This window comes from Onychostoma macrolepis, chromosome 07 (assembly GCF_012432095.1).
Source record: "Onychostoma macrolepis isolate SWU-2019 chromosome 07, ASM1243209v1, whole genome shotgun sequence".
NCBI classification, from domain to species: domain Eukaryota; kingdom Metazoa; phylum Chordata; class Actinopteri; order Cypriniformes; family Cyprinidae; genus Onychostoma; species Onychostoma macrolepis.
Genome location: NC_081161.1, coordinates 14,748,166 through 14,774,978, shown reverse-complemented (window position 1 = coordinate 14,774,978; position 26,813 = coordinate 14,748,166).

The window sequence follows — 26,813 nt, the reverse complement described above, 5'->3', positions numbered from 1 at the left end:
TTAGTCAAATTTATTCCCCTCCTTGTCAAGACACACACAATACGTTTACTGTACTGCGGCAGCCATCCACCCCTCCACCGCAGATGGCTAACAAGGCATAAGCATACACACACAGAGATCGCATTGGCATGAGAACATATACATTCTCAGTCTATCTCACCTAACACATTAGCATCCATCACACAGTTTTACTCATGCACTGTGTAACATGTCAGTGTTTAAAGTTTATTGAGAAACTAGTTGCCTATAAAAACAGTTTCCCCTATGTTTATGCACTCCGTAAAAAAAAAAAAAAAAAAAAAAGGATAAAATGTGTACAAAGGAATTGTGCCTTACTTTATTTTTCACAGGTGTTTTACCTGTTTTCTTCCTTTCTTTTCTTCTTTTTTTTTTTTTTTTTGTGCTGCATTGTGTTGTGTGTTAGGGTTAAAGGAAATGTCTATGAACTTAACAGACAATGTCCTGGCAGAAAGCTTTTCCTTACTTTTTTTTTCTTACAGTGTGTACCCAGGAGCATGTATATAGCATTCAGGTACTGATATTTACAGCTGAAATCTTTGAGGTTTTGTTTATGTAATTGCTTGTGTCTGATGAAGCTCAGTGCTGTGCCAAGAGTAGCTACTTAATTAAAACTTCGGCAGTTCGCAACCTCCTGCATCTAAACACACACAAGAGAGGCTCTAGGGACTCTCATTCACACACACAAGTGTTTATATGTACCGCTTATTACTGGATTAAATGCATCTATTAACATGTGTATATGTTTATGGAAGCCTCTCCTGCTCTTAAATCTGAAGCTTTTAACTTAAATTTCCTGATCAGACTATAAAATGAAGGATTATTTTCACAGAGAGAAGTAATGATTTGCAGTTGGATTTAAATGAACACAACCAAAGTCTCTGGATATTGCATGAAAAACAATGGAGGAAATTAACAACTGTCTTTAAAGATTATCATGAATGGGACAAAAGTTTACATGTTTTGCTACATTAACCTACCGTGTATGTACACTTTTCAGTAAGGTTCTCTATGTTAATATAAGTAGAATAAAAACTTTCAGCATTTTTTTTTTTTACAAAGTTAAAAATGAATAATATAATACATAATATAATACTACATAATAATGCAATAACAAGTTGTATAAATCAATTTTATGTATCATGAACAAACAATGAATTATGAAGTAAACTAATATATGCTTTGAAAATCAAGTTAATCAGATTAGTTCATCATATTCAATGCATTAACTAATTTTGATTAAAACTTATTATTAAATGTAACCACTGGGTTTGTGTTGAAGAATGGCAAGTAAATAAATCACCATTAAAATGGGGCCTGGTAGAAGTGTGCAGTGTCACTGGCTGCAGGTGAGAAAAGTTCAGCGTATCAAAACTAATACAGTAAAACTGGTACCCCAGGTTAGCATGGTGGTAGAATTTAAATGGAAGACAGAGGTTTAGAGGTTTGTTTTAAGTCTTAGGTCAATTTATTCTTCTCATATACATCTCATTGCTGTGTAAGAAAAGTGTAAGAAAAAATAAATAAATATAGCACTAAACAATATTTTGTAAAACACTGTGTATGAATGTATACAAATTTCACAGTGTCTACTGCTGTTAAGGACCGTTTAAAGAGATTGTAAAGACTGTTAAGGCCGTGAGCAGTCCTGTATGCATCGGTCTGTCTGTTTGGATGTTATTGGTTATTGTGGAGTCGGACAGCATGAGAGAAGAAACTGTTTTGTTTGTGAATTCTTTGGCTGTGGGTCTGAAGTTGTATATTCCTTAATAACACATATAAAACTTTGTCAGATAGTGCATAAGCAACCAAAATCATTTGATATCGGTTTAAATCTCCTGGATGAAAAAAAAAAAAAACTTTTTTTTTTGTTTTTTTTGCAATAACATTAACAGATACGTGAATGAAAAACTATCCAAATGCACTTTAAAACTTATGTTTGACTCCATTTATCTCTCTTTTCAGATTAGTGTGTACAAAGTACTTTAGTGTTATTCATTAACTAATGTTAATTAAAGCTTGTCATAAAGTGTTACCACCATTGGGTTTGTGTTGTCTAATCCTGCACAAATTCAACTGCCAAATCACTTGAATATCAAAACAGAACTGAACAGAACAAAACAAAAAGAAGAAAACTAGAATGAATGTGCATGCTTTATTACTTTAGATATCAGCATTATATTTGCAGCACATTCATACATTTTGTAAATTTTTATAGCTATAGCATTCTCAAAGCATTAAAGCCCTTTTAGTGTCAAACATTTGGAGGCCACCTGTGAAATATATATATATATATTTTTTCTGGCAGGTTGATTGTTGAGAGCACATTCAATTTCAAAAGAAAGCTCAGAGAAAATAAATAAATAAATAAAAATAAATAAATAAATATATATATATATATATAATATATATTAAAAAGATAAATGAGCTTCATTATATCACACTTACTAAACTTTCTGTTTTCTTACAAAATGTGTCCACTATGCTATTTATCAATCAGGTTTTATGTCTGAGGCTTCAACAGCAATATTTGAATGGGACAGGTGCAGAGAGTGGTGCAGGCTTGATTTATTTATGCATCTGTAGGGGCAAGGTTACTGGGTTATTGGAAGGACTAAATATTACATTCCTAGACCCAAAATCCCCATCCCCCCAGCATGGTATAAATAGGTTTAGACCATGAGAGCTGCCAGGCACCCCCTTGGCTTTTGTCTTTTAATTAACCTTCGCTAGTTCTGTTCATAGCGCAAATGTGGTTCAATTGATAAGGTGCTCTGAATTATTGATTCAGGCACACACATCCCCATGTCCACAGCAATAGTTAGCATTATCATTACAGTCTAGTTATAATGGTTTAGGTAATCAGCGTCTATTTTATTTTCAAAAAATAGTTTGAGAAAATGTATGTGCCTACAGTGCACCGTAAAGGGAGTAAAAGAAATAGCATAGCACTATATTAAAGTTCAAGCAGAAAGAATAAAGAGATTAAACAAGCTACACTGGGCCTGACCAGTGGACTGAATCCTTCAAAATAAGTCTGCATGTGAGCAAATCTGAAGCATCTTCCTTCTATGGTCCATTTCTGCCCACTGTAGATGAGGTCTGGCGGCCTCCCAGCAGCCCACTCAATGTCTCCATCAGCCAGCACTGTCGAAACGGTGTGATTAAAATGGGCGCCACTGGCACACCCAGATGGGCCATTGTTCCATATGCATTCCACCTGCGCCACCGGAACCCACGCCAAGCGCATGGGCACAACAGTTTCTGATTGGGAGTTTCTATAGCAACGCTTTAAGCTGGGTGGGGGGTGGGACTTATAAAACGCAACATGGGAGTATTTTTCGCTCTTCTCGCTCTCTTTTTCTAATAGCCAGGCTTGGCACAGGATGCCAAGTAAATAAATCACCATTAATAATAATTTGCATATGGGGCCTGGTGGAAGTGTGCAGTGTCATTGGCTGCAGGTGAGAAAAGCTCAGCGTATCAAAACTAATGCAGTAAAGCTGGCACCCCAGGTATATTAGTGTGGTGGCTGAATCTAAATGGAGACTATCTTAAAGGTCTATCATTATGTTGGAAGTGAAAAAGGACAAATTATAGTTTCTTCACAGAAGGAAACAATAAATGCAGTATTAAACAATACATTGTAAAACACTAGGGAATGTACTGTATACAAATTTCCCAGTGTTTACTACCCTTAAAGACAGTTTAAAAAGATTGCAAATATTGTAAGGTCAAGGCCATGGACACCCTAGTGAAAAATAAATATATTTAAATGCATTTGAAATACATTTATTTCATGCTAAGTATACTACAAATACATTTTCATATTTATGTACTTAATAAAATGCCCTGCAATTGTACTTTTAGAATACTAAACTGGTGTACTTCAAGTCTGCCAAATTGGAACAACTAATTTTGTACTTAATGCACTTTAATTGTGTGGAAGTAGTGCTGAAATCCAATTAAAGACATACTTAGTATATTTGATTGTGCTAAAGTGGAACTATTGTAAGTATACTTTAGGTACACTTTAAATATTTTGCATTTAAAGGGCGATATTATACAATCCTCATCAAAAGTGACATTAGAACACATTTTAGGCTTATTAATAAGAAATGTGCATTGTGCACAAGTAATACTCCAAATAAAGTTTCATTAAAATTTTTATATCAGTAGGTCTTGAGTTATATGTCAGTAAATATGTTAATAGATTTGAACTACTACTACTTATGAAATAAATGTATTTTAAATATATTACTTTTTTATTAGGGCAGCATGCACGCATTGGTTAGTCTGTTTGGATGTTGTTGGTTATTGTAGAGTCAGACAGCTTGAGGGAAGAAACTGCTTTGGTTGTTTAGCCTGAATTCTCCAGATGGAATGAATATTCGTATGTCATGGGATGGGGAGAGGGATCCGTTTTGATGCTGTGGGCCTGAAGTATAATCCTTAATAACAAGTTTGTGAGAAAGTTCATAAGCAACCAAAACCCATTTGATATCTGCAGTGTTTAAATGTCTTAAAAAAATTTTTTATTGCATTAATATTAACAGATATGTGAATGAAAAGTCACCCATATGCACTTTAAAACTCACATTCAGCGGCATTCATCTCTGCTTTTCAGCTTAGTGTGTACAAATGCTGTGCATTGGTTTGTAACTGAGGCAGTGTGTTGAGGCTGTGTTCAGCCTGCCTGCAGAATTTAATAAGAACATGGCGACTATCCAGTGGCAGTGAGCAAAGGGATTGGCTGAACACCTGGATAAAGGGAGGCAGGGGGGAGGTTCTTACATGATTCAGCTGGAATAAGACCCCCCTCACCTGCAACCAAGTGGAGAAAATCCATTAAAGCCGCCTCAGGCTCAGAGAATCTGGGAAAATGTCCCAATTATTTTATTCCCTTCATTTTTTTCAAGGCATAAAATTAGTTTTAGAGAATTAAGTCTCAAGTTTCCTATGCCTCCCTATTCAGGATTCACTTGTTGCATGGGTATCATATGAAATAAATATGAATATGTGAAGGTGTGTGTGTGTGTGTGTGTGTGTGTGTGTGTGTGTGTTAAAATGGATTTCCTCTTAATAAACTGGAGTGGGAAAGTGTACTGCCATACATATTTTCAGGTATAAGGGCTATCTCATATATGGGCAAAAGACAAATTTTAGGTCAAAGGCAATATTTACAGATTCCTGCACTGTTTGCTGTTCACAGCACAGTCAGAGTCACAATGCTGACAGACACCATTCTCACGTACACTTTTGTTTGGTTTCTCAATACCCCAATTCATATTTACATCACATCCTTGGCACAAGCCTCCTTGAGGCGATATGTGGGCAGTTCTCATGCGACATAGGATGATGTCTTTATGGAACGATGTATGCGAGGCAGCGCTTGCCAAATCACCTCAATTACTCTGTGGGCTGCCAGTGCACACTCGATTGGTTGGGCATGGAGTCAAGCTATTATTGCACATGTGGTGGGACAATTAATCTCTTTCGTTGCTGTGGAGAACTGCTAATTCTGATGAGACCCAATAAGAGTCGGGGTCTGTTATTGAAATCTGAGTGATTTTGCCATTATTTTGTTAAGAGGGTTTTGTGTTGTAGTAATTTTGATGTTGCAGTGCTTCATTGTCCATTCAAGAGTGCTAATAATAAAATGGAATCCATTCACGAGGAGAGTTGTTCACAGTATTTTTTTATTTTTTACATCACTAAGGTGATTTGTGTCATTATTTTGATTTCAGAATACTTTTCTCATAAAACTTCCTATCATATGTAGACAACTATGAGCATTAAAAGTAAACCATTTAAACCAGGCATCCTCAAATCTGTCCCACTCCTGCAGAGTTTAGCTCTAACCCTAATCAAACACACCTGAGCATGCTAATCAGAGTCTTCAAGATCATTAGAAATTCACAGGTAGGTGAGTTTGATCAGGGTTGGAGCTAAACTCTGCAGCAGATTGGCCCTCCAGGGAAAGATTTGAGGAACCCTGATTTAAACACACATACTGGTAAAATTTATACATTATAAGTTACTTTGGTTGATGTAAACATTTAATATCAATAACATACTATACTTCAGATTACACAATTTTTCATTATGATCCTCGAATATGATTGGACAATCAAATTACTGTCATGAACAATTAATTAAACACAACTGACTCAAATGACTCATTCATAAACACTGAATCATTCTGAAACTGTTCTACTGTCTGATGGTCAGAGATGTGCAGCAGATTCTTATGTTTCTGACTTTGTTTGGAAATATTTACCTTGGCAGAGCAAAAATAAACAAAGCAACCAACATTTTCATATCTAAAATGTAAGTTACCTAAAGCTACCCTCACCTTAAATTTTTCTCTGCACAAAATCTTATCTCAGCTCTTGTGATAAATGGCTAAGCTATTTTTAATTTTGTGATCGTAACATTTGTGTAATTTAGTTCATTGAAGTTTTGTGGTTAATCTGATTTTGTGTCTCTGGAAAATGGTGATCTATGACAATGCATTATGTTGAATATCAAAGTTAATTTTTTTTTCCCTGTTTGTTCATGAGGGGTTTGTGGATACATGATTTGTGAGGTAAAAGTTTTATTTTTTTTATTTTTAAAGGGTTACTCCACCCCAAAATGAAAATTTTGTCATTAATCACTTATCCCCATGTCGTTCCAAACAAGTAAAAGCTTTGTTCGTCTTTGGAACACAATTTAAGATATTTTAGATGAAAACCGGGAGGCTTGTGACTGTCCCATTGACTGCCAAGTAATTAACACTGTCAAGGCCCAGAAAAGTATAAAAAGCAACGTCAGGATAGTCCATCTGCCATCAGTGGTTCAATCTGAATTTTATGAAGCGATGAGAATATTTTTTGTACGCAAAGAAAATAAAAATATCGACTATTTTCAACAATTCGTCTCCTCTGTGTCTCTCCGTGTCACCGTACCGCCATTTTGGAGAATATCCGCTGAACGCAAACTGCGTAAACGCTTCTGTGTCAGCCGCGCCACAAGGATACATTTTCACGAATGATTCGCGCGAATAGACTCATTTAGGCAGATCGGGGATCATTGCATTCCTTTCAAAAACTAAAGTAACATTAATCCTCTGTGTCTTCAGCGGCTCAGATGACGGGAGTTAATGATGACTGCTATGTTCATTATTACATCCAACAACAAAACGCCTCATTCGCTTAATCGGAGACATCTTGTCTTACCCTGCACCACAGTCGACACAATGGCGGACTGATGACAGCTCACTCAGGGCGGGTCTAAGGTAAGACGGCCTTGTCAATCAACTATCGTGGGAGCGACCTGTACCACTGTTAAAAATTGTCCTCTTAAATAAACAGTAAAGAACTGGCAGCACGGTTGCCAGCAAGTTACTGTAAAATTAACAGTATCTTACTATTGGGTAAAATTACAGTTGGCTACTGTTTATTAAAAAACTGTAAAGAACTGGCAGCACGGTTGCCAGCAAGTTACTGTAAAATTAAATGTGTCTTACTGTTGGTGAAATTTACAGTTGGCTACTGTTTTTGCAAATACAGCATAACACTTTTTTTGCTCTTCTTCACAACTAAACTAACAATGTGTAAACTACAATACAAATATACTATACCATTGTGTACGCTATTGAGTAATTGTTACGGGGCTGACGAGACGTGAGACGTGCGGATCCATATGCAAGCTTTTATTGATCAGAGACGTGGTCATAACAGGCAGGGTCAAACAATGGCAGACAGGTATATATAGGCAATGCAAAGAGTTATCTGAAACAGGCGTGAGTCAGGCGACAGCGAACAGTATCAAGAGGGCTAGACAAGAGAGATAAACCAAAAACGTGAGCAATAGTCCAGGCAGGGGAAAACACAATCCGACAAAGGCAAGGCAAGACTAGGGAAACTAACGGGGCTCTGTAGGGCAGCGATAATGATACTCGGCCGTGGCGGAAGGAAAGTCCAGGGTTGAAATAGAGTGTATGATTACTGAGAGCTGTGTGTGAAATCAGTGCAATTGTAATGTGTGACAGCTGTGTGACAGCTGTGTGATCTGTGCGATGGATGATGGTGAGTGAGTGACCTCTGGTGGTGAGTGAATGGAAGTACAGACCAGATTCGTGACAGTAATGGCCTGCTAGTAAAAAGGACATTTTCATCTTGGTTTTTAATATATATTTGTACCCTTTGAAATAGTAACTTGAAATGTAACACAAGTAAAGCAGCTTTAAAGTGTTGATTCAAAACTTGTTTTGCTTTATTAAAAAAAAAAAAAAAAACTTTCTTAGAAAAAATATTAAAGACAATAATTGAAATTTGAGGGGAAGAAGTTGTCATAACAGAAATAAATTAATGAATACCTGAAAAAAATAGAGATCAAGAGACTGTGTGTGTGTGTGTGTGTGTGTGTGCGCGTGTATGCGCACGCACATTTGTGACAAATGAGGACATCAATTTGTATAATGACAGGTATTACAAGGAGAAGGTGACTTTTCAGGACATTACCCCATGTCCCCACTTTTCAAAACGTTTATAAATCACACAGAATGGAGTGTATTGAAAATCTGAAATAGCACAAAGTTCCCTGTAAGGGGTAGGTTTAAGTGTAGGGTTGGTGTAGGACAATAGCACATACAGTTTGTACAGTATAAAAACCATTACGCTTATGGGATGTCCCCACTTTTCACAAAAACAAATGTACGTGTGTGTGTGTGTGTGTGTGATGTGAGTGTGTGTGTGTGTGGTCTGTGGTGTGTAATACTTGTATAAAGTCCAACTCAAAATCCATAAATTTTTTTAAGTAGACTGGAGACACGAGGGTTCACGGTTTTCTTTTTCTGGGTGACCTTCCCCATCCGCTTTGATATGACTCCTCCAGCCTTGGTCCCCTTTTCCGGATTTATCTCGATGAACCACCTGAAAAACAAATGTCTGTGTTTAGAATTAGTGTGGAGGGAAAAAAAGATGGTAACACTTTATCTTAGGGTCTCTTAACTAGTTGCTTATTAGCATGCATATTACTAGAATATTAGCCATTTATTAGTACTAATTAAGCACATAGTAATGCCTTATTCTGCATGACCTTATTATACATTCCTAATCCTACCCAATACCTAAACTTAACAACTACCTTACTAACTATTAATAAGCAGCAAATTAGGAATTTATTGAGGGAAAAGTCGTAGTTAATGGTGAATAAGTGTTCCCTATTCTAAAGTGTTACCAAAAAGGGTACTCATGGATAACATTTAAATATTAAAAGTAGGGGTGTCAACGCTAACGCGTTAACGCATGCGATTAATCTAAAAATTTTAACGCGTTAATATTTTTTTTACGCAAATTAATCGTTTAATAAGGTTTGACCCCAAATTCTTCCCGTCATCGCAGCGCGGAAGGTTATCTATCATTGTTTGATGAGGGTACAGCGAACCAGTGTTGCCAGGGTAACGGCAGAAGTGGGCTATTTTGAAAATACAGTCGCGGGAAAAAACTTACAGAGCCGTGGGTTGCATTTTTTTGGGCTACTTTTATAATGTACCGCGGCCACCCAAAGTGTATATAGACAAATAAAAATTAAAATAGATCCTTTTACTAATGTTTATTTTTAATTGGAATGTATCCCTGGCAACTTAAGAACGGAGAGGCGGTTGTAACATCACAAACAAGGTGAGTTTCAGCCAGAGCAGCAGAAATAAACATGACAACAGCCACTATAGATTATATAAGATAATAAACACACGATTACGATAGATATGGTTTGTATGTGATTTTCTTGAGCGGAATGTGTACATCTGAAATGCTAATTTGTGCAGCGATATAAAAGGCTATAAATAGCATATTTTAACAACAGTAAACAACCAAATTCCACATGTGATCGTAAAAGGAAGTTATTACAAACACTCGATTGTGGTTTGAAGTGAGTTCTGAGTAAAAGTGTACTATTAATCTCATAAATTGTCTTATGAAGCATGATGCTAATATTAGCTCTAATGCACCTGCAGAACAGGTCCAACTCTTCTTCATAATACATTTTGTCATAATACTTCATGTAAGGTCTCAAGAAAATGTTTTGTTGTATTTACTTAGAAATACTTTTGATAATAGTTGTGTAAATGTATACTGCGATTGAAGCGATGTGGCATGGTAAACATTTTATTGTCAGTTTAAAGGCTGATAATGGCTGAATAAAAACAAAAGAATAATAAGGATTATGTCTCATACCTGGCGGAAGTGTGAAAGGTTCTGTTTCCTTAAATTAGTTTGTCATGCATTTCTTATTTCAAAACATTTATAGGTAAATCCTAGTATTTGAAATTTGTGATTAATCATGATTAATCACAGTCCATGACTGTGATTAACGCGATTACATTTTTTAATCAATTGACAGCACTAATTAAAAGTATATAAAATTCTATTCTTGTATCAAGAACACTTCACTTTACTTTGTCAGGAAAGGAAAGCTTTCTTAAGAAGCTCCAACACTCAGATCTTTTGGACTGAATGATGTTTTTCAGTCTAGATTAAAGATATCTCTTTGTTCAAGCATTGACATAACACATCGTATACCCTACTATTTTAGCCATGTCTGATAGAACTGTAACGCATGCACATGATCATCATTTTAATGCTAAAGAAGGATGGTGCTAGATGAATCTGCTTCCTTTCAAGGTTTCCACCAACACCTCAACACCGATAGACATTTTATTTCCTTGACATTCACCTACTGCTCACTGGGGCTCAAATATTTGATAGGAAATTTCTCTATTTGATGCTAGATTCCCTGTTTATTAGGGCCAAATGTTTCAATGAAACATACATTTTCTGTATAGCTGCTTTAAAAATATATATATTGTAAAAAGTGATATAAAAATAAAATGTGAAGTGAATTGAATGTATGCATCCAAGTATCTAACCTTTGAATAAATTCCAACGTACATGCGTCTTCAGCTTGGTATTGAAGACTGAAATTGTTGTAAGTAGAAAAATCAGCTGCAAGCCCAGACAGAAAAGCCGGCTGGATGCCCTCACAAATTATGTGCTCCTCAAGGCTGATCATCCAGTGCTGGATTCTTCTTCCTGGTGTTTCACCTGAACCTTTAAAAAGAAAAACACATTTAATGTTTTAATTTAATTCACATTTAATTTCAGCATTGACATTACAAATGAATGCAAGGAAAACTAAAATAATTTTAAACAGTCACAGAGTTCAGCACTTCTAACATAAGAAAAGCATTTCAACATGGACTGGTCTGGACAGACCTTTAAGTCAAAATGTGTATACTGTAAATTGTGTATTGTAAAATGTATTTTCATTTATATTCAGAGAACAAAGAAAGCCCTTCCACTGAAAGTCCACACAAGTGCATGGTAAATAAAAACTAAATTTCAAACATGCTAGTTTTACACATGAAAACATTGGTTCTCATACTTTCGTGTTTACATTTTTAAGTGCTCCAAGCATATGATTTCCGATTCAGAAATCCAGCTAATAAGTATTCTATCACTTTAACTACAAAACCAACTTGGCTTGATGCAACAACATAACCAACATAAAAACAACAAAACAAGCACAACAGTAAAAATCCCCCTTAGAATAAACATGTCATACTAGAACATGCTTACCCAAATTTGCAATCACAATGACACCGAAATTTTGAGTTTGTTCGTTTGTTTTTTTCAAACAGTGGAGGTTTAACGCGTTAGCAAATTCTGCAAACTGATAGCCTTTTAGCCTATTAGCAAACAACACCGGCCATTTCAACATGTTACAGAGACATCAATGTGATTTCAATGCAACAGTGTTTGAAAAGTTAACTTTGCATAAGAATTATCTCATAACGAATGAAACTCACCCTGTAATTGGGAATAATATAATCCGAGTCACAGAGTCAGAAATCCAGTTGCACTCGATGATGTCGTATTTGGCGTGTTTATCACTGAAAAGAGCAAATAAAAGATAGTGTCACTTCCGATATCCATTATACAGATTAGTTGCAGTAGCAAATGTAATGTATTTTGTCTATGAAATTGCGCAAAGCAAAGGGGAACTTACCTGTTAACAAGACGGATGAAAGTCCCCACGTGCTCACTGCAGTTTACAAAAATACTGGATAGTAATGTTTTATTTCCTTCGAGTTATAAATACAGTAGAATGCCGTTATATTGTTTGTAGCATTTGGACCAATCAGACACACAATTTGGCATTTGACTTAACAAATCAATTAGTTATTAGATTAACAAATAGTCACAGACCCCTCACCCAATACACATAATCGGTGCCAGTAGGACTGTCAAGGACTTCAGGCCCCTGGTTCCATGGCAACCCATCAGATAGCGCTAGTTTTATTGCTCAAAGGAATGCAAATGCAGAGCATCTCACTACCTCTTTCCTATAGGAAAGACATTATGCCATAAAAATGGACTCTTCTCTAATTAATTCATAGAAAAACCTTTCTTTGAACGAACACACATATCATTCATGTCACTGTGTATATTATTACTGTTCTTGTATATGTTTTTGTGTATTGTATACTGTTTTATGCATGCTTATGATAGATCACTAGTTAATATCACTCTAACTGTAACATGTCTGGTCTCTATCAATTTGTCTTCGGATGATCTAATTGATAGTGAATATTACATGTTGATACCTATGCAACATATTAATGTGCTAAGAATCTTTAATAGTTTGTATAGCAACTTCCAATCCAACCCCTTTGCAAATTACCATGCTCTCAGACAAAGGGTCATAAAACCCCCCAGTATTTCCAAACTCCCGCTTGGAAATTCAGCCTTTCTCATTGGTCAAGCCCATCCTGAGAGGTGTGACTCTTCGCAGACCTTAAAGGGCTCACGCACAGTTCTGCCTGCGCTCTCTTCTGCAAAAGCTCTACTGCTAAATCCGGATTGCTGCCCGTGTGGAGAGCCTGAGCCAGTACCAGCGTGCCCAACATATCTCAGTCTGTGGTTCTGTTAGATCCTAGAAGGATGTGAGCTAGAACTCTTCTGGACCTTTAAGTCTTGCGCCAGGCCTTGCGGCCTTGACTTTCCATTCAACCAAAGCTCCTCAGACCTCAGAGCCAGAATAACCTCTTCAGAATTCATCACTCTTCAACCCGCAAGAACGTGATCGCGAGTACAAAACCTTGAAACCATCAAGACTTTTCATCCGAGACTGCATTCCAGACACACGCCAACAGCCATGGAAGTGCAAGTATGGTACATCTAACTAAACTAAACAGAGGTTTAGTACAAGTTATAGACCCCGTTATAAACGGCGCCGATGGTTTTATTCAGGTGGTTAACTGACTCTTTCCATAACTGCATTCTGTTTTCTCTAATGGCTTCATTCATCCACTTTAGCTCCCCTTTTGTATATACGCGTGAGTGTACGTATGTTTGTTTGTTTGTTTAGATAAGTTATATTATGTGTGTTAGTGTTTCGTTAATAAAGATTGTGTGCACAAATTACATGAGTTTCTGGTTCTGCCTTGCAAATTAATGTCCCTTTACGATTTTCGATCCTTACTACATGCTCTAATGCATTAATACTTAGGAAAGTATTTTCTGTGGCCACGAAAATATCCTTTCTTATAGTTGATGTGAACTTACACTGAATGGTCACTGGACGAACAGATCAGTTGATAGCATACATAATTAATTGTAATTATTTATATACAATTGCCTTTTAAGCTAATTTGCAACATGTGTCTACGTCATTTCACAAAAACACAAAAAACAGTAATGTACTGCTTTTGAAGATAACAGGATTATACTATTGAAATTCTGCCGTAAATTAACAGCAATTTTCAACAGTGCAGATCTACGTCATTCTGACAGAAAATCAGAGCGCTGGCTCCGGATGCGGACCCATCGCCAACCCCAGTACCTCACTATTCGCAACTCACATTCCCATAACTCATCCCTTAAAACCTCTCCTCGATGCATCACTCGATTCTATCCTCCAAGCAGTTTCACCCAGAACTATCTATTTATATCTAACAGCTTGGTGATGTTTCAAAGCATTACACCTCTCCAATAACCTGCCATTCCCCGATTTTTCTCTCCTCGCAATTACTTCATTTATTTCCTACCTCAATTCCGTTAAGAACCTCCAAGCCGGGTCTATTAAAAGTTACTTAAGTAGCGTTAAATTTTTTCACAAACTAATCTACGGCTCCCCCAAAATAAATAATTCTCAAACTTCTCTTCTAATCTAAGGAATTCAGCGCTCTCAACCATCAAGCCCGGATTCCAGACAACCTATAACTCTGGACATCCTTACAAAATGCATCCAAAATCTCTGCTGTCACGAATCTGGTCTGCACTTCCATTCACCCTCCACCAGAGGTCACTCGCTCACCACATTGACTCACACCATACATAACACTGGACTCAATTTCCCATCATTCATTGCACTGATTGTACACACGGCTGATTGCACTAATCACACGCACACCTGATCCCACGCACACACTGATCACACACCTTATTTAAACCCTGGACTTTGTTTCCCTCATTGCCGAGTATTGTATGCGTTTACCGCTCCCCTAGCCGTAGCTACTCTACAGAGCCCTTGTTAGTAATCCTAGTCTTGCATTACCTGTTCTCCTGTGTTTATTTCTACCCGTGTTTCCTGGATTAACCCTTTCTGTGCCATTCCGTGTTTCTGTTCAGTTCCTGTATTGTCCTGCGTTTTTCACTCCCCTAGTGTTAGCTGCGATACGGAACTTTTGTTGTTTTCTAGTCTGTGTTCCCAGTATTTACCCCTGTCTCCCTTTTCGGACTCTGTTTATTCCCTTGTCTGGATTATAGCTTGTGTACCTGGATTATCTCTCTGCCTAGCCCCTTTGGATACTGTTCGCTGTCGACTGACTTTTGCCTGCCCTAGGATTACTCTTTGTATTGTCCCTGCCATACCTGTTTGCCATTGCTCGACGCTGCCTGTATTTATGACCATGCCTGTAAATAAAAGCTTGCATTTGGATCCGCATGTCTCACGTCTTGTCGGCTCCGTTACATCTGCACAGGGTACCATTCAATCCATACCGCTCGTACCCTCGACGCCATGTTTTAATTGTCTTTCTTCGGTTTTCTGAGATGCTAAGAAATGTAAATAACCTCTAAATTCAACCCCAAACTCCATCCGACCATCTATGATTTATCCATACTTGATAGCAAAACTATAGCTTATTTCATTAAACAAAGTAAGACAGATCAAGAAAGAAAAGGCCACTACATATACATTTTTAACCTCCCATCTCCAATTCAGCCTTATCAGGCTCTCTTTTCTTATTTTCAACTCAGGAACGCTCAAGCTAAATCCGCACTGGACCCTCTCTTCATCGACGACTCTAACCACCCCGTTACAAGTTTTTGGTTCCAAAAACACTTAAAACTAATCCTCGCTCAATCAGGCTTACCCGCAGAAAAGATTTCCAGCCACTCATTACGCATTGGGGCAGCAACTACAGCAGCTTAAAAAAGGCCTCTCACAGAATTAGATACAGGCCCCTGATTGATGGTCATCAGAGGCTTTTAAAAGCTACATCAGGTATAATCAACTCCACATAAAGGAAGCCCATGTAGCCCTGATCAGTTAAAAAAAAAAAAGTTTTTTAAAAATTATATCGCTTTTGAATGCCGGCTGGTTGTCACCACCCAAATTTGGCAGATTTTACAATTTGGATGTCCCTGCCCTGCAGGCACGGATTCTTTCTGATAATTGCCATTCTTCTCCCCTTTGGGTGAAGCTGGTCATATTTGTGGTTCTCAAACTATTAGCTTTAGCTCATGTTCTTAGGAGTCCTTATCTGAGTGCACAAAGACTGGGGTCGTAGAACAGGCAGTTCTGTATCTGTTCATAGCACGGAGTGAATGGATGCTTTCCCCATATGCATTCAAATGCAATGGGAGAGACCATTCGATAGGGAACACTCTGGTTACTTACGTAACCACAGTTCCCTGACATAAGGGAATTAGCATTGGGTCACTCGCCATGCTATAAGCTGGACGTGAATTGATGACTGTCGCGAATGATTCTGATGAAATGGCACTCTGAGCCGACTTATATAGAGGTCGGCTCTGTCTTTTCTGGTGGGATAAAGCGCCATTAGTTTGTGCAGCTACACAAACGTGAACAAATCAGGCTTCAGTCCAGAGTAAAACTGGAGTTTTTCCCATATGCATTCAAACACAATGCTCGTTCCCTTATCTCAGGGAACCGCTGTTACGTAAATAACCAGAGCATTTTACTATAAATCCAAAGACAATGGTTACTATTGTTAAACCATGGTAACTACAAATTAACCATGATTTTTCTACACTAAGCATAGTTTAACCTTGGAATTTGTAGTAAAACTAAATGCAAATGGTATTCCATTTGCCAAAAAAACAAAAAACAAAAAACATGGTACTGTACTTTTACTATAATAAAATCATGTTTAATTTTTGTAAAGGAAGTATTAGGAATTTTGTATAAAGATAGAGTGTAATGATGTAGTTATTATTGTACTAATTTTGACATTTAGGCAATAGTACAGTTTTGTGTATTAAATGTGAGAGACATCAGGGCAAAACAAAGAGACTGAAAAGGAAAATGGAAGTGAAGGTGAAGTTTAGGAGAGAACTTTTAATTATTTTGCATGGCCCCAGCCTAAAGATTTAAACCTTTTTTATGTGATGGCCCTACAAAAAATAGGGTTGTCCATGTTTCAGAATTTGTTATGGGTGTATGAGATGGCCTGGATAAGTATGAGATTTCCTGGCCTGAATTTTTGTCCCAGTCCGCCCCTGGTTATAGCTGATGAAGAAATGAAAGGTACAGTAGATTATTTGTTCTAAATGAATGGTGTAATGAACAGAAACTGTACTTTTTCAAGAATTGGAATCTTTTCTTAGATCTAGGCTTTTCTGTGCTAATGGCCTGCACCCTGGAACAGACCTCCTGTCAGACAACCTCTCCAGAAAGCTATGCACCAAAGCCAAATCAATCAATTGTCAAAACAAATTTTAAAGCTTGAGCCCTTAAACATTAGATCACTCGCACACAAGGCAGTTATTGTAAAGAAAATGATCACAGACAATAGTTCTTTGACAATAGTTACTGGAACCTGGCTTAAACCAAATTACTATACTGGTCTAAATGAGTCTTCACCAGGCTACTGTTATAAGCACAAGTCCCGTCTGATTGTTTGTGGTGGTCGTGTTGCAACTATAGATATTTTTAATGTTACTCATAGAACAGGATTCTTTAACTCAAATTCAAACTCATCATCTCGTTTGAAACATGTTAAGAATTGGGTTTACGCAATTCATACTAAACACTTTTGGAGTCAGCAAAATGTCACTGGACCGAATGACTGAATGTCATTTTAATCATATATTAGATTTAATTATTATCACATGGAACTGATATTAAATCATATGGAGCTGAACATGGATTTTTATCACATGCAGAGGTGTAAAATACTTAATTTTACTAATTAATGTTACTTTATTACTGCACTTAAGTATTACTTTGAGGGATTTGTGTATTACTGAAGTACAGTTTAAACTGACTACTTGTCCTTTTACTTGACTGCATTTCTGAAGAAAAAATCTTTATTTCGTATTCTGTATTCTTTAGTCCTTAAAATTTTATTTTAACTTAACTTAAAAGTACTCATAAAATTTTTGCAGTTTATTTTCTTCCATCTTACGCACATTAGATATGATAAATGGAAACTCAAGCGTGTGACTGATGTGTGAAAACCATTGATGTTTGCTTTTGTGCATCAAACATGCATGTTTCAGCTTCTGTTATAACTTTCATAAGGGAAATTTCTGGCTTCAAAAGTTCCCCTTCATATTTGAGGCAACATATTGAGATAGCAAAGTTGCTTTTTTCCTAACAAAAAGTTTATTTTAATTTTTTTTCTGTTTTGATATACCATAGCTCTTTGTGTAGTGTAGTATTGTATAGTATATTCTGTATAGTATACCAGCTGAATTCACAAGATTGAGTGCAAATAAAATCAGTGATGAGCAAATCAGCAAATTTAAATATAATTAATATTTTGTCGGCCATGATTGTTTTTTAAAATTATTATTATTAAATGTTACAAATCTAAAAAAAAAAAAAAATGTAATCCTAAATATGTAAAAAAAATAAATAAATTAAATATGTAAAAATATGTCTTCCTCTCAGAAGAAGTATAGCGCAAATAAAAGATAAAGCCTTTAGCAATCCCTGTTCATATCATCGTAGCCTTTGATTCAATCTGTGAGCCAACTTTGGGACACAAATCATCTAGTCTTCTAGCTCCGCCTCAGCGGAAGTGACCTTTCAGGAGCTGCTTGAAAATGCAGAGCCGCTGACCTGCGGTGGAATTAGTGCATCCCTGTGGCCTCGGACAGCTTGGCCTCGCCTGGGTGCTGCTGCACAAAAGCTCTACAGTGGGGAACAGTGCTGCTAATCTACCAAAGCTCAAGCACAGGGGCTTTCAGCCACAGACTCAAGGGTACAGCCACACTCCAGGGGTCTCTTCTGGCCCCTGATCAGACAGGCAAGGGGTCAGCAGGAGCCGCGCTGTCCTGTGTACCTTTGCCCTTGCACCAGATGTTGTTTTGCCCTTCAGGGAATGGGGTAGCTCTGGAAAGGAGCACCAAAACACCAGAACCAGAGCGAGAGAGGATGTGGATGATTGAAACATTCCGCCGGGGGGGTGGGGTTGATGACATTTCAGTAAGTGCTTGATAGAGACTTACTGAAGGACAGTCTCTACTTGTGCTGTGACTGCAACAGGTTAACAAAAGGAAGCACAGGCAGAGATTAAAAGCCCTGCTGGAGCACCCAGGGAAAAGGGATTAAATCACAACAGACTTTTTGCAACTACTTTCCTGCTGTTTCAGTCTGTAAATTTAAACATAGATAGTAGTAGTAGTAGTAGTAGTAGAAATACATTTTATTAATAATGTGCTTTTCTAATACCCAAAGTGCTACAAAGTTACAAATAAAAAATAAAATATAAAAATTGATAAAATTGTACTGTATCGCGTCCCTTGTCAGTAGCAGGCACTTGCTTGGCCATTTGTTCTGATAAACAGGAAAGTGTGTTCAAGCGCCAGCAGAAGACAATGTAAAGTAATACTCTTTGAGAGAAGCAGTCTATCAGCGGAAGTTATAATCAGCTCGTAAGTGTATTTACTTGTCTCATTAGTGTTTAGCGCAGTTGTCGTTGCTAGTAAACGCTTTTTTTGTTTACTGTGTGGAGACGTGCTGAAATCGCGTTTGGTCTCATACTGTATGGCGTCCCTTGTCAGTATCGGGCGCTTGCTTGGCCATTTGTTGTGATTAACAGGAAAGTGTGTTCAGCTGAATTGGATTAGTATTTTGTTAGTATTAGTTCATCTCGAGTCTTCGGGTTTGAGTTGTTCGTTCATCATGTGAGAGCCCCATAAACTTAGCCAATGCAGTCTGAGCCGGAAAGAGAATTGATTAATTCATCTCTTGAGTCTTTGGGTTTGAGTTGTTTGTTCATCACGTGACAGCCCCATAAACTTAACCAATGCAGTCTGAGCCGGAAAGAGAATTGATTAGTTCATCTCTTGAGTCTTTCGAGTCGTTCGTTCTTTTGTCACGTGACATCACAGCATTGGATAGATAAATTAATTACCGTATTGACCCGAATATAATTACCGTATTGCCGGCCCCCTTTTTCCAGATGTACCTTTTGGAAAAAGGCTATTTGAAAACCAAATCTTGTTTTTTTTTTTTTTTCTTAAATTATTTTCATATTGCATATTTGTCCTATTTTAATTTTTGTTTTGAAAATATGGTAAATAGCCCTACTGGTAAAATGTACCAACAATGACTTTGAAAGATATACACTTTTTTTATATACCATAAAAATAACAGGTAGCCCATCTGAATTATATACCATTTAGGCTATCCATCTCATAGTAGCCTACCAAAAAATTGTATTAACAGTAGAAGTGAAATCTTATTGTAGTCTTCAAATCTGGGTACTGTCTTATGTTTTAAAATGACTCACAGTGGAAGTTTGGTCCCATCAGGCTAATGTGACAGTCAAGACTCATGCCGCTGTAAGCTTTTCTTTTTCTTTTGTTTTCACTCGCGATCTTTACAGCACATATTACATATATAATAAATATTTAATTGCACACTCGTTTTATGCATTTTTGGCGCCACCTATTGTTGTGGGTGTATTATTGACATGTCAAAGTCTAAACCCTGAATATAACACGACCACGTTTTTTCAGATGTATTTCCAAGAAAAAAAACATTGTCTTATATTCGGGTCAATAAGGTAATTTACAACCTTCCTTACAAATGGATGGTTGTAAGGATGGTTGCAAGGTAATATACGGTAATTTACAGACTGTCCTTCCTTACAAACGGATGCATAGTTGTTATTATTATTATTATTATTATTATTATTTACTCTTACAGTTAGGTGATGCGTTTCTGGTCTCAAATTGTAGCTTATAGCAGTTTATAAATGTGTGAATTTCTTTCATGATGGTTCTTTTCCATAACACTGAATGTGGTAACAAATGTAATAATAATAATAATAATAACCAACTCTTTAGTTTAAGTCTTTTTCCCTCAGACTGCATAGGTTTAGCTTATGAGGCTGTCATGTGATGAACGGACGACTCAAACCCGAAGACTTGAGAGATGAACTAATCAATTCTCTTTCCGGTGTTACAATATATTCAGTTCCTGAAATATTTGGTTCCACTGGGTGGCGCTTACGTGAATATTCATCAGGATAACGCCGTGGGTGGGGCCATCCAAAACCGGAAGAATGGAACTGAAATTATTAGCGTGAGCACCTCAGATCGCGTTTTGTTTTACGGATTATTTCAAGCAGGTAGTAAAATTGAAGGAAGTTAAGCTTCAACTACTCATATGATTGTTCACATTTTGTAAATAATTAATTGTTTCTGTAACGTGTTTCTTAGTAGCCTACTCTGTTTACCTTCATCCTATATCAGAACTGATCACTATTTAGGTAGTGTTGAAATACAACTACAAAAAAAAGCATATTTCTCCAAGATTACTTATTAAGTGTTTTCAGTGTTTAAATAAATATTTACAAATATATTCTTGTGTTTTTATTCTGTCTCCCAATGTTGTCTGTGTCTAAAAATAGCCTTTAAATTATGTAATCATTCTTATGTTTTTGTAAATAATTGAACACGAAAACAATACTGGTCAACAAGGTACAGAAAAAGGTATATCACAAAAATTAAGGAAATGTACACTTATTTGAATAAGTATTTTATTAGTCTTGATGTAGTAATTTGGTCCTTTATCCCATGATTTTTCTCGAAAAACATTTTTACTGACATTTTTACAGATAAATATAAATAAAATGCCACTTTTGTCTTACTATTAAAGAAATTTATATTTTTTATAAACATGGCTTTATCCTCTTCTTTTAAATGACACTATTTTTATTTATGTTGTTGACACACCACACCTGGCGATTTGCATTTACTGTTGTACACAGTTCTGGCGAAGAAATAATTGGTTACATATGTGTGTGATACATTCAATTTGTGAAACATTCAACATCCAATAAGATGTGGTGATGTGCATCATTACACCAATACCTTAATGCCTTTGTTTCCACAGAAAACCTGTCTATGCTTGTCATGTGGGGACAAATATCCTAACACTCAGGATGACACTGACTCTTGGGTATTTTAATGTGTTGTTTATATAGTTTTTTTTTTTTGTTTTTTTTCTAACTTTGCTAGTTTACATTTTCATATTGATTTTACTATCTTTTTCAGATTCAATGTGACGGTTGCTATGGCTGGTACCACATGGAATGTGTAAACAAGCCAAACGTGAAAGTGGTTTTTATGTGCAAAAATAAACACAAAATAAACAAATTTTCTATTGTCTCTGTTCTATTACAACTTGCACTTACCTTTGGAATGGCACCCATATTTGAATTAAACAAATTTGAGCTCGCTTTTTATTTTTCTTCTTGATTTTTGTTCAATGCACAGAGCTTGCCATCAAGGAACATCTCTTACAGACTCTTTTTTTCAAGTCTTTTTCAATAATTTTTCAACCACAAATTCCTATATATGGGATAAAATGTAGGCTACAGTTCCATTTGAAATTACTCATGAAGCAAACCTAACCCATTATGTAATTTAGTAAACATGTTGGCACAAAAAATGGCTGTTACTAATGAGGTTAGGAAAGTAAAATATTTCTACAGCAGAAAAGGCAAATAATAACAACTAGAAAAACTAGGCCTACTTATTGGACTAATATAAGTATAACATTACATTAACACCAGTGCATTTTAAGAGAAGGATGATGTAAATGGATGAGCTGTAATTTGTTTAGAGATTAGACATAAAAACAATTGAAATAAATGTCTTAACTTGCCCAACATTCTAAAGCATTGTTACAGAATACAACAGTTAATGCCACTGAACCTTAACATTTATGATAACTGTTGATAAAGAAAGCATGTTGTTCAAACAAAACGAAAAACGCTCTCGGTTACTAACGTAACCTCGGTTCCCCGAAATGAGGGAACGAGACATTGATATGGGAAATACCTTTTCCTCGAATACTACTGAAGGCTTATTGAATCACGCCAGTAAAACTGGCCAATGATGTTCAAGTGCGCGAAATATGAGCGGGATCCCACTCTATATATAAGGCAGTGCTTGTACGTCATCCATTCAGAATCTTTGACTGAAGCAACTTGGCATTCTAAGATCCTGAGCTCTGTGACACGGCAATAACAGCAATGTCTCGTTCCCTCATTTCGGGGAACCGAGGATACGTTAGTAACCGAGAGCGTTCCGCTTCAATTCGGTCACTATTGCTATGGGAACGTATAAAATCCCGCCGTGTCACAGCGATGGAGCCTGGTTCGACAAGTATGTCAAGTTTCACATCCAGAGCCGTAATGAGAGCGACAATGATATTGGCGCTCTTCGTAAACACAGCTCAGGTCTACAGGACCTAGTCAAAACCATGTAAAAGTCAGGGGGGCGCGGCAGCAAGACGATGCCGCGTCACACCAGGGGCGGAGTTAACTCCGGTGAAACAGAGAAAGTGAAATGGCGGCGGCTTCGGCGCTTTCACATATATATTAATTGTAATTGTTTTAATTTGAATGAAATCATGTTATGATGTACTGCCGTATCGGTATGATGGTGACCAAGTCCTAAAAGACGTGGTGAACCATACCATAACACTGTGATAACTGACGGGGACAGCATTGAATTGGTGGTGCATTAATACAGGTTGTATACGACCTAGTCGAAACCACTCTGATACACATCTCAGATCATAGCTGAGGTTGAGTAGGTGCGTGCACTGACAGCACATGCGAGGCAAGCGATGACACATCTAGGTTATAAAACCTCGCAAAAGTGCTGGGTGACGACCAGCCTGCCGCCATGCAAATGTCCTGAATAGACATGCCATTTGCCCAGGCCCACGAGGACGCGAGTCCGCGTGTTGAGTGGGCCCGAACCCCTATAGGACATTCCACACTCTTAGAGCTGTAAGCCAAAGCAATTGCGTCGACGATCCAGTGTGACAGCCTTTGCTTGGACACAGGCAATCCTTTTGTACGTCCACCAAAACATACAAATAGCTGCTCCGAGAGTCTGAACTGTCTAGAGCGCTCGATATAAGTACACACCGCGCATACAGGGCACAGCAGTGTATTAAGCGGCTCCGTCCCGGCCGGTGTTTCGGGGCGGAAAGCAGATAGTGTTATGACCTGCGCTTTAAATGGAGTCGAAAGGACTTTAGGCACATAAGCTTTTCTAGGCTCGCTGATTGTATGGGCTCGAACGGGGGTCCCGTGAGAGCGTCAAGCACAAGCGCCAAGTCCCAAGTGGGTAGAGTAGAAGGGCGAGGAGGGTTCAGCCTTCTTGCTCCTTTTAAAAATCGTATGATCAGGTCATTTCTGCCGATCGGGCGATTTTCGACGTGCGCGTGAAAGGCTGTTATAGCGGCCACATACACTTTCAATGTGGATGGCATACGACCACTATCAAATCGTTCTTGAAGGAAGGCAAGGATTATTGGTATTGGACAGCTGATCGGGTCTTCGCCCCGCGATACGCACCAACTTGAAAAAACTCTCCATTTATGTACGTAAAGACGTCTCGTGGAAGGAGCCCTAGCCTCAGAGATAGTGTTCAACACCCGCTGAGGAAGTGCGTCTGTTACTGACAAGCTCCGTCGAGCGGCCAGACATGAAGGCTCCATGACTCTGGATTTGGGTGCCAAATCGTTCCTTGTGCTTGAGAGAGGAGGTCTCTCTTCAGTGGGATAATCCATGTGGGGGCTACCAGCATCTCCACCAGTTCTGGGAACCACGGCTGATTGGGCCATTTCGGTGCCACTAACAGAACCGATTCCTTTTCCTCTCTGATTTTGCAAAGCACGTGAGGCAGAAGTTTCACTGGAGGAAAGGCATAATTGCGTACTTTCGGCCAGCTGTGAGCTAGTGCATCCACTCCCAGAGGAGAGTGTGTCAGTGAATAAAACAGCAGGCAGTGAGTGTTCTCCGCTGATGCGAAGAGATCCACCTCCGCCCTGCCGAATACACTCCAAATCATATTGACTGTCAGAGGGTGTAATATCCACTCCCCGTGGATTATCCCGCCCCTCGACAGTAAATCCGCGCCATAGTTCAGGCGTCCTGGGACATGTACTGCCCGGATGGAGAGGAGGTCTCTCGCCAGTTGCAGCATGCTGTCTCTGTCATGCTGTCCGTCCTGATGAGAACGTGACATTGAAGAATGTCTGGAAGAAAGCACTCGAGCGCTAGGTGAACAGCACGGAGCTCCAGACAGTTTATGTGCCATGACTTCTCCGTTTCCGACCACGTCCCGAAGGCTGGTCTGCCATCGCATACGGCTCCCCAGCCTGTACTCGATGCATCTGTCGTAACATTCTTTCTCCTGATCACTTGACCAATACGAACACCCCGGCGATACAGAGTCATATCGCGCCAAGGGTTCAGTGTATGCAAACAGTTGCGCGTCACTTTGATGCGCAAGGTGCCCGTGCGCCATGCATTCTGTGGCACCCGGCTCTTTAACCAGAGCTGAAGCGGGCGCATTTGTAGGAGCCCTTGATTGCACACTGTTGAGGCAGCAGCCATCTGGCCGAGGGTCCTCTGAAAGCATTTCAGCGGGGGAGAACGCCCTAATTTGAAGACTGCGAGAGAACTGATCAGTTTTTGTGAGCGCTCCTCCGACAGACGCGCTCGCATATTGATTGAGTCCAGCTCCGCTCCTAAAAAGGAGATTTTCTGGCTCGGTATCAGCATGCTCTTTTGCATATTTACAGTCAGTCCTAAACTCTGAACATGAGCGAGGAGTCTGAGTTTGTCGCTGAGCAGCGCGCTCTCTGATTGGGCTAACACTAGCCAGTCGTCGAGATAGTTCAGGATGCGCATTCCGCTCTGCTTCAGAGGAGAGAGAGCAGCATCCATGCATTTCGTAAACGTACGAGGGGCCAGACATAAGCCGAAGGGCAGGACCGTGAATTGGTACGCTATCCCTTCGAATGCAAATCTCAAGAAGCGCCTGTGGCGGGGGGCTACCTGAATGTGAAAATAAGCATCCTTTAAATCCACTCAGACCCAGTCTGATATGTGAGAGGATTTGTCTCAGCGTAATCATTTTGAACGAGCGCTTTGAAAGCGCGCGATTCAGCGGCCTCAGGTCCAAGATTGGGCGGAGTCCGCCGTCTTTCTTTGGCACCAGAAAATAACGACTGTAGAAGCCGCTCTCGCGGTCTGTGAGAGGCACTGCCTCTACTGCGCGCTTTGCGAGAAGTTTGTGTATTTCCTCTCGCAGAACTGAGACATTCTGCTCCCGCACAGTGGACATTAACACACCGTTGAAACGGGGCGGTCTGCGAAAGAACTGAAGCGTGTAGCCGTTCTTTATTGATTTCATAACCCACTCTGATACCCCTGGCAGTCCCTGCCACGCTTCTGTGAACTGTGACAGCGGGCAAGGCGGACTGCACACCGTGAGGGATAACTCGCCGTTGGGGGGCGGGGAGTTTAATACCACACGAGTGTGAGAGTGAGTAATGTGGGAGAGGGGAGTGAGAGGAGGAAAATTGCCCTGATATTGAGGTGATTTTTGTATTTTTTTGTACTTTATTGCACTGCACTGTGGAACAGTCAAAACACAAACATGACAATCGTTCTTGCCGCCCGCAACAGGCAGGGGGGCGTGGTGAACACACCCAGCGGAGCGAGCAGACTTTCTCAGTGGCTCGTCTTCGGCGCTGAGTGCAGCTTTCCTCCTCCGAGAGACAGCATCAGGAACGCGGCTTTGATCCCGGAGCCGGTGGCCTGCCGTCTCTGTCAGGGCGGGGTTTCTGGCCCTTCGAGCCCTGGCAGCGCTTCGGCCACGGCTGTCTTGGTCTCACCGCCGGCTCATGCTCGCGTCGAACAGCAGTAGGAGGGGCGAACGGTCTTCCCGCGTGCTGCACTGAGGAGGAGCGGGAACGCGCAGGAGTGTTCGCGCCAGCGCGCTTTGGTAAGAAGTGGCTAATGGCCTTCGACTGCTTCTGCGCTTCAACGAAGCACTCCATGAACGTCTCTACCGCCGCTCCAAAGAGACCTGAGGGATTCACGGGAGTGTCCAGAAGAGCCGTCTTCTCTGAGTCTTTCAACTCGGTCAGAGTCAGCCACAGGTGACGATCCAGCACCACAAGATTACCCATATTGCGGCTGATCGCTCGAGCTGTCACCTTCGTCGCTCTGA